The sequence below is a fragment of the Mauremys mutica genome, chromosome 4 (genome assembly GCF_020497125.1).
Source record: "Mauremys mutica isolate MM-2020 ecotype Southern chromosome 4, ASM2049712v1, whole genome shotgun sequence".
Taxonomy (NCBI): domain Eukaryota; kingdom Metazoa; phylum Chordata; order Testudines; family Geoemydidae; genus Mauremys; species Mauremys mutica.
This window is the reverse complement of record NC_059075.1, coordinates 122,905,376-122,914,916: the sequence shown is the minus strand read 5'-3', so window position 1 is coordinate 122,914,916 and position 9,541 is coordinate 122,905,376. Positions and strand designations below refer to the sequence as shown.

General features: G+C 45.4%; 1 pseudogene; it reads right to left on the bottom strand.

Moving 5' to 3' along the window:
* Positions 1–210: 210 nt before the first annotated feature.
* On the bottom strand, positions 211–9,158 carry LOC123369045 (annotated as a pseudogene).
* Positions 9,159–9,541: the final 383 nt, after the last annotated feature.

Sequence of the window (9,541 nt, the reverse complement as noted above, 5' to 3'; positions counted from 1 at the left end):
CAAGGCTGGAGGGGACGAAGGTTGAGTCTTTTGAGTTGTAGGCGGGCTGCTGGGGCCAGAGTGCTGACTCAGGATGACACAGCACACAGACACTCAAGGAGCTACCTGCTTGTCTGCTGGCTGGGATGTCGAGCTACAGGAGCAAAGCATTTAAGGTACCCAGAGTTACTGGTCAAGCAATGACAAGCCCTCGCTGGTCTGGATTGCACCTTAAGCCATCCCAGGAAGATGCATCATTGGTGAGATAATAATAAGGAAGAATTGGGCACTGAGAGGAACAGCAAAGATGAGGAAGAAGACAGTGAGCAGGATAACAGCTAAGATCTTTCCTTGCTGACATCACTGTGAGCTACATCAGACTTTGAAAAACAGGAGCAGATTGGCCAGAACCATGAGGGGAGAGAAAATGAGGAAATTCAGGGCGCATATAGGTAGAGGCATATTCCAACAATTTTCAGTTCCATCAGCAAAACCAAAAGGAGACAATATTCCAGACAGCAGGCAGGAGAGAATCCACAGCAGGACACAGACAATGGAAGACAAGTCATTTGGAGGGCAGCATCAGTGCCAAATGGGATAGAGAACTGACAGATACCTCTCAGTGCTGAACACCATCAGCCGATCAAGGCTGGTGCCGTGTATGAGCAGATTAAGCAAAAATCTTCTAAAAGAAAACAAAATAGATGTTTGGCAGCAACAATTATGAGGAAACCAAGAAGGCAGAAGAGGAAACAAAAGTTAGTGGTGGCCATGTGCAGGATGTAGATAGTGAAGAGGTTCCTCTTAATGCAGAAGCCAAGGAACCAGAGGATGATACCATTCCCCAGAAGCCCAAAGAGGCAGATGAGCAGAGTGACACCATCAATGCTTACTAGAGTTAAATCATCTTTTTGGCATCCAGTCCCACTATTTTTGGTCCCAATTATCCAGGCTGGGCTCAGTCGGGGGCAGATATGTAGGGCTCAGCTCAGTCACCATGAAATCTCTGCTGTGGGATGCCAGTCTCTCCTTCTACCCCTCTCTCACACACACCTGTTAGCAGAGAGCAGACGGAGGTGAATCAGTAACATCCCCACCACTGTGTTTCACTGATCATTTCAGCCCCTCCCCAGCCTCATGGCCTGGAACAGCCAGATCCCAATGAGTGGGAAGGAGAAATATCCTGAGAGATAATGGCCATGGGAAAACCTACAGACAGAGAGAGACATAAAAATGATGATGGGTGAGGACCAGTCTGGACAGAGAGGTGGGAGAGACAGAGTTAGGGTCAGAGAGAGATGAAAAGAGGGAGAAAGAAAAATTGGGAGGGGTTGGCAGTTAGCTATGGGTACAGAATGAAAGAGGTAAGAGAAGTTGGGTGAGATTTGGAAAGTGGGGTAGAGAGAGAAAGACAGAGAATAGCCATGTATCATTAATGATGACAAAGAGCAATCCCTCACCTTAGAATCATAGAATCATAGAATCTCAGGGTTGGAAGGGACCTCAGGAGGTCATCTAGTCCAACCCCCTGCTCAAAGCAGGACCAAACCCAACTAAATCATCCCAGCCAGGGCTTTGTCAAGCCTGACCTTAAAAACTTCTAAGGAAGGAGATTCCACTACCTCCCTAGGTAACCCATTCCAGTTCTTCACCACCCTACTAGTGAAAAAGGTTTTCCTAATATCCAACCTAAACCTCCCCCTCTGCAACTTGAGACCATTACTCCTTGTTCTGTCATCTTCTACCACTGAGAACAGTCTAGATCCATCCTCTTTGGAACCCCCTTTCAGGTAGTTGAAAGCAGCTATCAAATCCCCCCTCATTCTTCTCTTCTGCAGACTAAACAATCCCAGTTCCCTCAGCCTCTCCTCATAAGTCATGTGCTCCAGCCCCCTAATCATTTTTGTTGCCCTCCGCTGGACTCTCTCCAATTTATCCACATCCCTCTTGTAGTGTGGGGCCCAAAACTGGACACAGTACTCCAAATGAGGCCTCACCAGTGCTGAGTAGAGGGGGATGATCACATCCCTTGATCTGCTGGAAATGCCCCTACTTATACAACCCAAAATGCCATTAGCCTTCTTGGCAACAAGGGCACACTGTTGACTCATATTCAGCTTTTCGTCCACCGTAACCCCTAGGTCCTTTTCTGCAGAACTGCTACCCAGCCATTCGGTCCCTAGTCTGTAGCAGTGCATGGGATTCTTCCGTCCTAAGTGCAGGACTCTGCACTTGTCCTTGTTGAACCTCATCATATTTCTTTTGGCCCAATCCTCTAATTTGTCTAGGTCCCTCTGTATCCTATCCCTACCCTCCAGCGTATCAACCACTCCTCCCAGTTTAGTGTCATCTGCAAACTTGCTAAGGGTGCAGTCCACACCATCCTCCAGATCGTTAATGAAGATATTGAACAAAACCGGCCCCAGCACCGACCCTTGGGGCACTCCACTTGATACCGGCTGCCATCTAGACATGGAACCATTGATCACTACCCGTTGAGCCCGACCATCTAGCCAGTTTTCTATCCACCTTACCGTCCATTCATCCAGCCCAGACTTCTTTAACTTGCTGGCAAGAATACTGTGGGAGACTGTATCAAAAGCTTTGCTAAAATCCAGAAATAGTACATCCACTGCTTTCCCCTCATCCACAGAGCCAGTTATCTCGTCATAGAAGGCAATTAGGTTAGTCAGGCATGACTTGCCCTTGGTGAATCCATGCTGACTGTTCCTGATCACTTTCCCCTCCTTTAAGTGGTTCAGGATTGATTCCTTGAGGACCTGTTCCATGATTTTTCCAGGGACTGAGGTGAGACTGACTGGCCTGTAGTTCCCTGGATCTTCCTTCTTCCCTTTTTTAAAGATGGGCACTACATTAGCTTTTTTCCAGTCATCCGGGACCTCCCCCGATCGCCATGATTTTTCAAAGATAATGGCCAATGGCTCTGCAATCTCATCGGCCAACTCCTTTAGCACCCTCGGATACAGCGCATCCGGCCCCATGGACTTGTGCTCGTCCAGCTTTCCTAAATAGCCCCGAACTACTTCTTTCTCCACAGAGAGCTGGTCACCTCCTCCCCATACCGTGCTGCAGAGTGCAGCTGTCTGGGAGCTGACCTTGTCTGTGAAGACAGAGGCAAAAAAAGCATTGAGTACACTAGCTTTCTCCACATCCTCTGTCACTAGGTTCCCTCCCTCATTCAGCAAGGGGCCCACACTTTCCTTGACTTTCTTCCTGTTGCTAACATACCTAAAGAAACCCTTCTTGTTACTCCTAACATCTCCGGCTAGCTGCAACTCCAAGTGTGATTTGGCCTTCCTGATTTCACACCTGCATGCCTGAACAATACTTTTATACTCCTCCCTGGTTATTTGTCCAATCTTCCACTTCTTGTAAGCTGTTCTTTTGTGTTTAAGACGAGCAAGGATTTCACTGTTAAGCCAAGCTGGTCGCCTGCCATATTTACTTCTCTTCCTACACATCGGGATGGTTTGTTCCTGCAACCTCAATAAGGTTTCTTTGAAATACAGCCAGCTTTCCTCGACTCCTTTCTCCGTCATGTTATTCTCCCAAGGGACCTTGCCCATCAGTTCCCTGAGGGAGTCAAAGTCTGCTTTTCTGAAGTCCAGGGTCTCTGTTCTACTGCTTTCCCTTTTTCCTTGTGTCAGGATCCTGAACTCGACCATCTCATGGTCACTGCCCCCCAGGTTCCCATCCACTATTGCTTCCTCTACTATTTCTTCCCTGTTTGTGAGCAGCAGGTCAAGAAGAGCTTTTCCCCTAGTTGGTTCCTCCAGCACTTGCACCAGGAAATTGTCCCCTACACTATCCAGAAACTTCCTAGATTGTCTGTGCACTGCTGTATTGCTCTCCCAGCAGATATCGGGGTGATTAAAGTCACCCATGAGAACCAGGGCCTGTGATCTAGCAACTTCTGTTAGTTGCTGGAAGAAAGCCTCGTCCACCTCATCCCCCTGGTACGGTGGTCTGTAGCAGACTCCCACCACGACATTACCCTTGTTGTTCATACTTCTAAATTTAATCCAGAGAGACTCAGGTTTTTCTGCAGTTTCATACTGGAGCTCTGAGCAGTCATACTGCTCTCTTACATACAACGCAACTCCCCCACCTTTTCTGCCCTGCCTATCCTTCCTGAACAGTTTATATCCATCCATGACAGTACTCCAATCATGTGAGTTATCCCACCAAGTCTCTGTTATTCCAATTACATCATAATTCCCTGACTGTGCCAGGACTTCTAGTTCTCCCTGCTTGTTCCCCAAGCTTCTTGCATTAGTGTATAGGCATTTAAGATATCTCGCTGATTGTCCAGCTTTCTCGGTCTGAGACAGGAGTCCTCCCCTCTTGTAATCTCCTGCTTGTGCTTCCTCCCGGTATCCCACATCCCCACTTACCTCGGGGCTTTGGTCTCCTTCCCCCGGTGAACCTAGTTTAAAGCCCTCCTCACTAGGTTAGCCAGCCTGCTTGCAAAGATGCTCTTCCCTCTCTTCGTGAGGTGGAGCCCGTCTCTGCCTAGCAATCCTTCTTCTTGGAAGACCATCCCATTGTCAAAGAATCCAAACCCTTCTCTCCGACACCATCTGCGTAGCCATTCGTTGATTTCCACGATTCGACGGTCTCTACCCTGGCCTTTTCCTGCCACAGGGAGGATAGACGAGAACACCACTTGCGCCTCAAACTCCTTTATCCTTCTTCCCAGAGCCACGTAGTCTGCAGTGATACGCTCAAGGTCATTCTTGGCAGTATCATTTGTGCCCACGTGAAGAAGCAGGAAGGGGTAGCGATCCGAGGACTTGATGAGTCTCGGCAGTCTCTCCGTCACATCGTGAATCCTAGCCCCTGGCAAGCAGCACACCTCTCGGTTCTCCCGGTCAGGGCGGCAGATAGCCTTACCTCCATCATTCTGGGGCCAGAATCAAGTGTTTACAGGAACCAGGCTAGGGCAGATTCACTTCCAACTCGCTATGTCTCACGGTTATTAAATGGGTTTCTCAGTGTAGGATCTTCATGAGAAAGTTTTATGAGTTTTATCTATTACCCAGAAACTAAGAATTTCCCTGTAATCTGTATAGCATCCAACACCCAGTCACTGCCAGAAGCCATTAGAGAAATGTCTTCTCCACTCTGGACAGAGTGGGACACAGCGTATACCATTATTGCCTTTCATGATCACTGGGCAGCTATACAGCATCAGTCACTGTCAGAGATCTGCTTCCCTTCCCTGATTGCTTCTGATCTCCTAACCAAATGGCTTTGCAAAGATTAAGTAATAGATATCCAAGATATCCAAGAAAGCCACTCTTATCTGAGAAGAGCTGCTAATATAGTTAGGGCAGAAGCAACTGTGTCCCACTCTGTCCAGAGTGGAGAAGACAGAAGGTGAGTGGCACCTTCTTAATGGTTCAATTTTGCTCTAATTTCTCCAAATAGCATATTTCTGTACCACTTGGTTATAACTTTTGTGTCTGTCTGGAAATCTTCCATCACCACAGTATGTAAGCCCATAGTATATATTCTACAGATCCTTAAAGATATATTTCCTCTGATTATGTTTTTTTTAATTAATGTGGCAATAAATGTTTTCTGTTTCTTACTACAAACCCATCTACTAAAAAGAGATTGAAAAAAATGCTTTTTGACACGGTGGGCATTAAAGGAAGTAATGTACAGACATTAACATTGAATGGTGGGTGATGTCATTGTATTTGCCCAAAACATAAGGACCCAAAATAAAGTAAGGTGTTCTAATGAAAGAAATACATATAAATATCTCTATAGTAAAACAATATACAATTCCCCAAATGAGTATTAGGTGTAATTTTCACGCTGACTGGAGTGGCTCATGACCGTGCACCAACCCCAGGGCAGACTGTCAAAAACCAAGGCAGACCTTCTAAAACTGTTCTATAATTAGATTTCACCAACCTAGTAATAAATGTGAACTACATAGTCTTATAATGGAGTCACAGACCCTTGGACACTCCAGTCTATCTTGCCACCCAGGCAAGCTGGACGATGTGATACATGGTCACCTAAACTAAAGATCACAAAATATTCAGGTTGCTCCCAGCCCCAAGACACAAGTCACTTACCCCAGGTCAATTTGTACCTTAGATCTAGGGTTGCCAAATTTGGTTGGACATATTCCTGGAGATTTCATCACACGACATACTCTTTAATTATAGATTAATCTTTAATTCCTGGAGATTCCAGGACAATCCTGGAGGGTTAGCAATCCTACTTAGATCTCACACCAAAGACAGCTAAACTAAAGGTTTATTAACTAGAAAAAGATACGAGTTATTTACAGGTTAAAGCAAGCAAGAATATATACACAAATGAGTTTTAATCTGTGATTCAAAAGGTGACAGAGTTGTAATCTGTTCATTCCAAATGTCTTTCAGCGCTAATCCATGGCAATCACCCTGGGGATCTCTTTTCTTATGTTTAGGAATCTTTGCCCCTCAAAGTCCAGACAGCATGAAAGAGATTCAATTTCTCCTTGTCAGGGATTTTTATTCCCTCCACTACAGAGTTAAAACTGATGGGATGAGTTCATGAGTAGGTCTCTCTTTCACAAAGGGCGCTAGGAATGCTATCAACAGGGCCTTTCTCCTTTGATGCCACGATTGTCTTCAGTGGGCCATCTTGTACACAGGACAACACCTTTACTTTAATTAATGATTTCCTGTTTGGTGAGTTACATAATTAGAGGTTTACTATGCAAACACTTAAAATAGCTTTACACCATGGGCTGTAGAGGTTATAAGTGAGATCAATGCATGAAGCATCCTATCAGCATTTTATTAAGACTAAACACAAAATATATTCTTATCAACTTAATATCTAATATCAATTTTAATCATACTAACACACAGGTAAGCAAGACTGATTTCCAGCTACACATTTGTAAGTGTTCAGTGAAGCCTGAGGTCTTGGCTTGAGTTGCCACCTAGTCTACCAGTGTCACAATGATAATTAGTAAGGCTACATTTTAGTCATGGGTATTTTTAGTAAAAGTCCTGGACAGGTCACAGACCGTAAACAAAAATTCATGGGCCCGTGACCTCTCCATGACATTTACTAAAAATACCCACTCTGACTAAAACTTGTGTGGGGGTACTCTGAGGAGGGGGCAGTCCAGGGGTGCTGCGGGTGCTCAGGGAGTTGACCCAAGACCCCCGCTCGTGCTGGGGGAGGCGGTTGGTGGGGCTTCCTACTGGCTCCATCCCTGCAGCTCCTCAAAAACCCTTCCCCTAGCCCTGAGCCCCCTCCCACACACCCAAACTCCTGCTGCTGAAGAAGTCATGGAGGTCACGGAAAGTCACAGAATCCGTGACTTCCATGACCTCCGTGACAGATTCGCAGCCTTAATCATTAGATAATTTAAATAATTCCAGAAGGATACCAATCAAGGAGCAGTGAGTGAGGGAAATGCAATGGACAGAGATCACCCAATAGCTATAAAACAAGGAAGCAAGTGTATAGCCTCCATTCCACCTGCATATGGTCACTGTGCAATAGTCCCCATGAGCCTGATTGATTAGGGGGTGGGCAAAGAGGGCAGTTAGCCACAGAGCCCTGGTTGACTAGAGGACTGGTTGAAAATCCCACCTCTGGCTCCCTGCCCACCTCTTCTTGAGAGAGGGGAATGGCATTCTGGAGCAGAAGCTTAGCCAAATCCAAATGGAGAAAGGAAATTGGCTGAAAACTCATCAGCAGTACAGGGGTTGGGCTACAGAGAGAAGGCACACAGCATGTGGTACTGCTGGGCAGAGGGGGACAGCAAAATGCTGCCTGAAACTGGAATTAGGGGATTGACCCTGAGAGCAGGTGAACTCATCATTGGTAGACAGGCTGGGAAAGTAGCCCAGATATAAGTCTGGAGATCTGAACACAGGGTTGTCCTTACCCATACGCAAAGTACACGGTTGCGTAGGGCACCAGGAAATTTGGGGCATCAAATTTCCTGGTGCCCTACGCAGCTGCATGCTGCTCCAGCCCCTGCTCCACTTCTTCCCCATGGCCCCTGCCCCTGCTCCGCCCCAGCCCCACCCCCACTCCACCCCACCCCACCCCTTCCCCTGAGCACTGCAGCAGGGGTCGGGCCTGCACTCACCGGGCAGCAGTAAGTGGAGCAGCGGGCAGTTGATAAATGAACAGAGATTGGTGATCTTAACTAAGTCCAATAAAACTGGAGAATGCCTTAAACTCAGTTCCTTAGATGAAGCCATTCAACTGAAATGGCAATGTTTCTCGTAAACCAACTTACTTTAAGGATTGGCATTGAGACTGGCAAAATAGGGAAAAACAGGTATCTTAAATTCACCTTAACCCCCATTATTACTCTGTTTCCCAAAGTTAACTAGTGACTCCTTCCTAAACGTCTAAACAATCTGGTGTTTAACAGGAGAAGCTGTTAATAGCTTAAATGACAGTAACATTTCAATATGCACATTACGCAATGCTTTTGCAAACGTTATCTCATGAATGATGTTGATCATGTGCAGAAGAAGGGCTGGATCGGAAGGTTGCTTCTTCATTCTGTGTTGTGGCCTCTATATTCTTTGTCTTCTTGCTCCTGTTCACTTGCTTGAAAGAGATGAGAATAATGGGCAGAGCTGATGGAAGAGGGCTGACATGAGAGTGCTGGTATCTTGATTCAGAGACATTTATACTTTTCTCTTTCCATTGTCTGGCTGAAGGTGGGAGACACCCCACTTCCATGGGCTTGGCTGGATTCAAATAGCCACAGGCACCTTTGCATTGCTCAACAGTTTTATGGGTTGGTCTTGGTAGGCTATGCAGATCATGACTATGCAATTTGCCAATGCACACTGAGCAGGGTTGTTTCTGTGGCAGGAAATTCTCAGAACATCATTAAAGATGGAGTTTTAACTGTTATTCAAGTCATTTTCTTAGATGTTCCTTTAATTCCATTAGCACTGAATAGCAGTTGAAATTCTGTTTCTACTGAGACTGAACATCTCTATTTCCAGTATAAAAGCCTGCTAGCTTTTAAAAATGTATTTGTACTCTAGTGATTCTTGGAGAGTTATTAAGCTTAAACGGGCATTAAAGAAGCTATTGTCCTTCTGACCATCCTTGTAGAGGTTCTTCTTCTCTTTCTGTGTTTGGTAAGAAAGTTGCTTAAGCATTGCCAGATAATTCCCCCAATATACGTTAATATTTCTTACTCAGAAGGTTTCTTATATTAATATCCAGCTACAGTGTAGTCATTTGTTTTCATATTACAACATAACACATTTTGTGTTTACATAGTAATAATACCAGTAAGTTACCACATTACATCCTTGAAATTAGACATAACATTTGCAAATAAACATCACTAAAGAAGCTTATACCACAAATGCCAGGCCTTATTAATAGATGATTTAAACTCATTGGTTAGTTCATAGTAATTCTTAATTGTTTCCATAGCAATAGTGGTGAAGGTTTCAAATATCAACCTGCAGAAGCAAGAGTCCAGAGTTGCATAGAAGCACCTTCTGCATCAGTCTTCAGGCAACACTGGGAGACA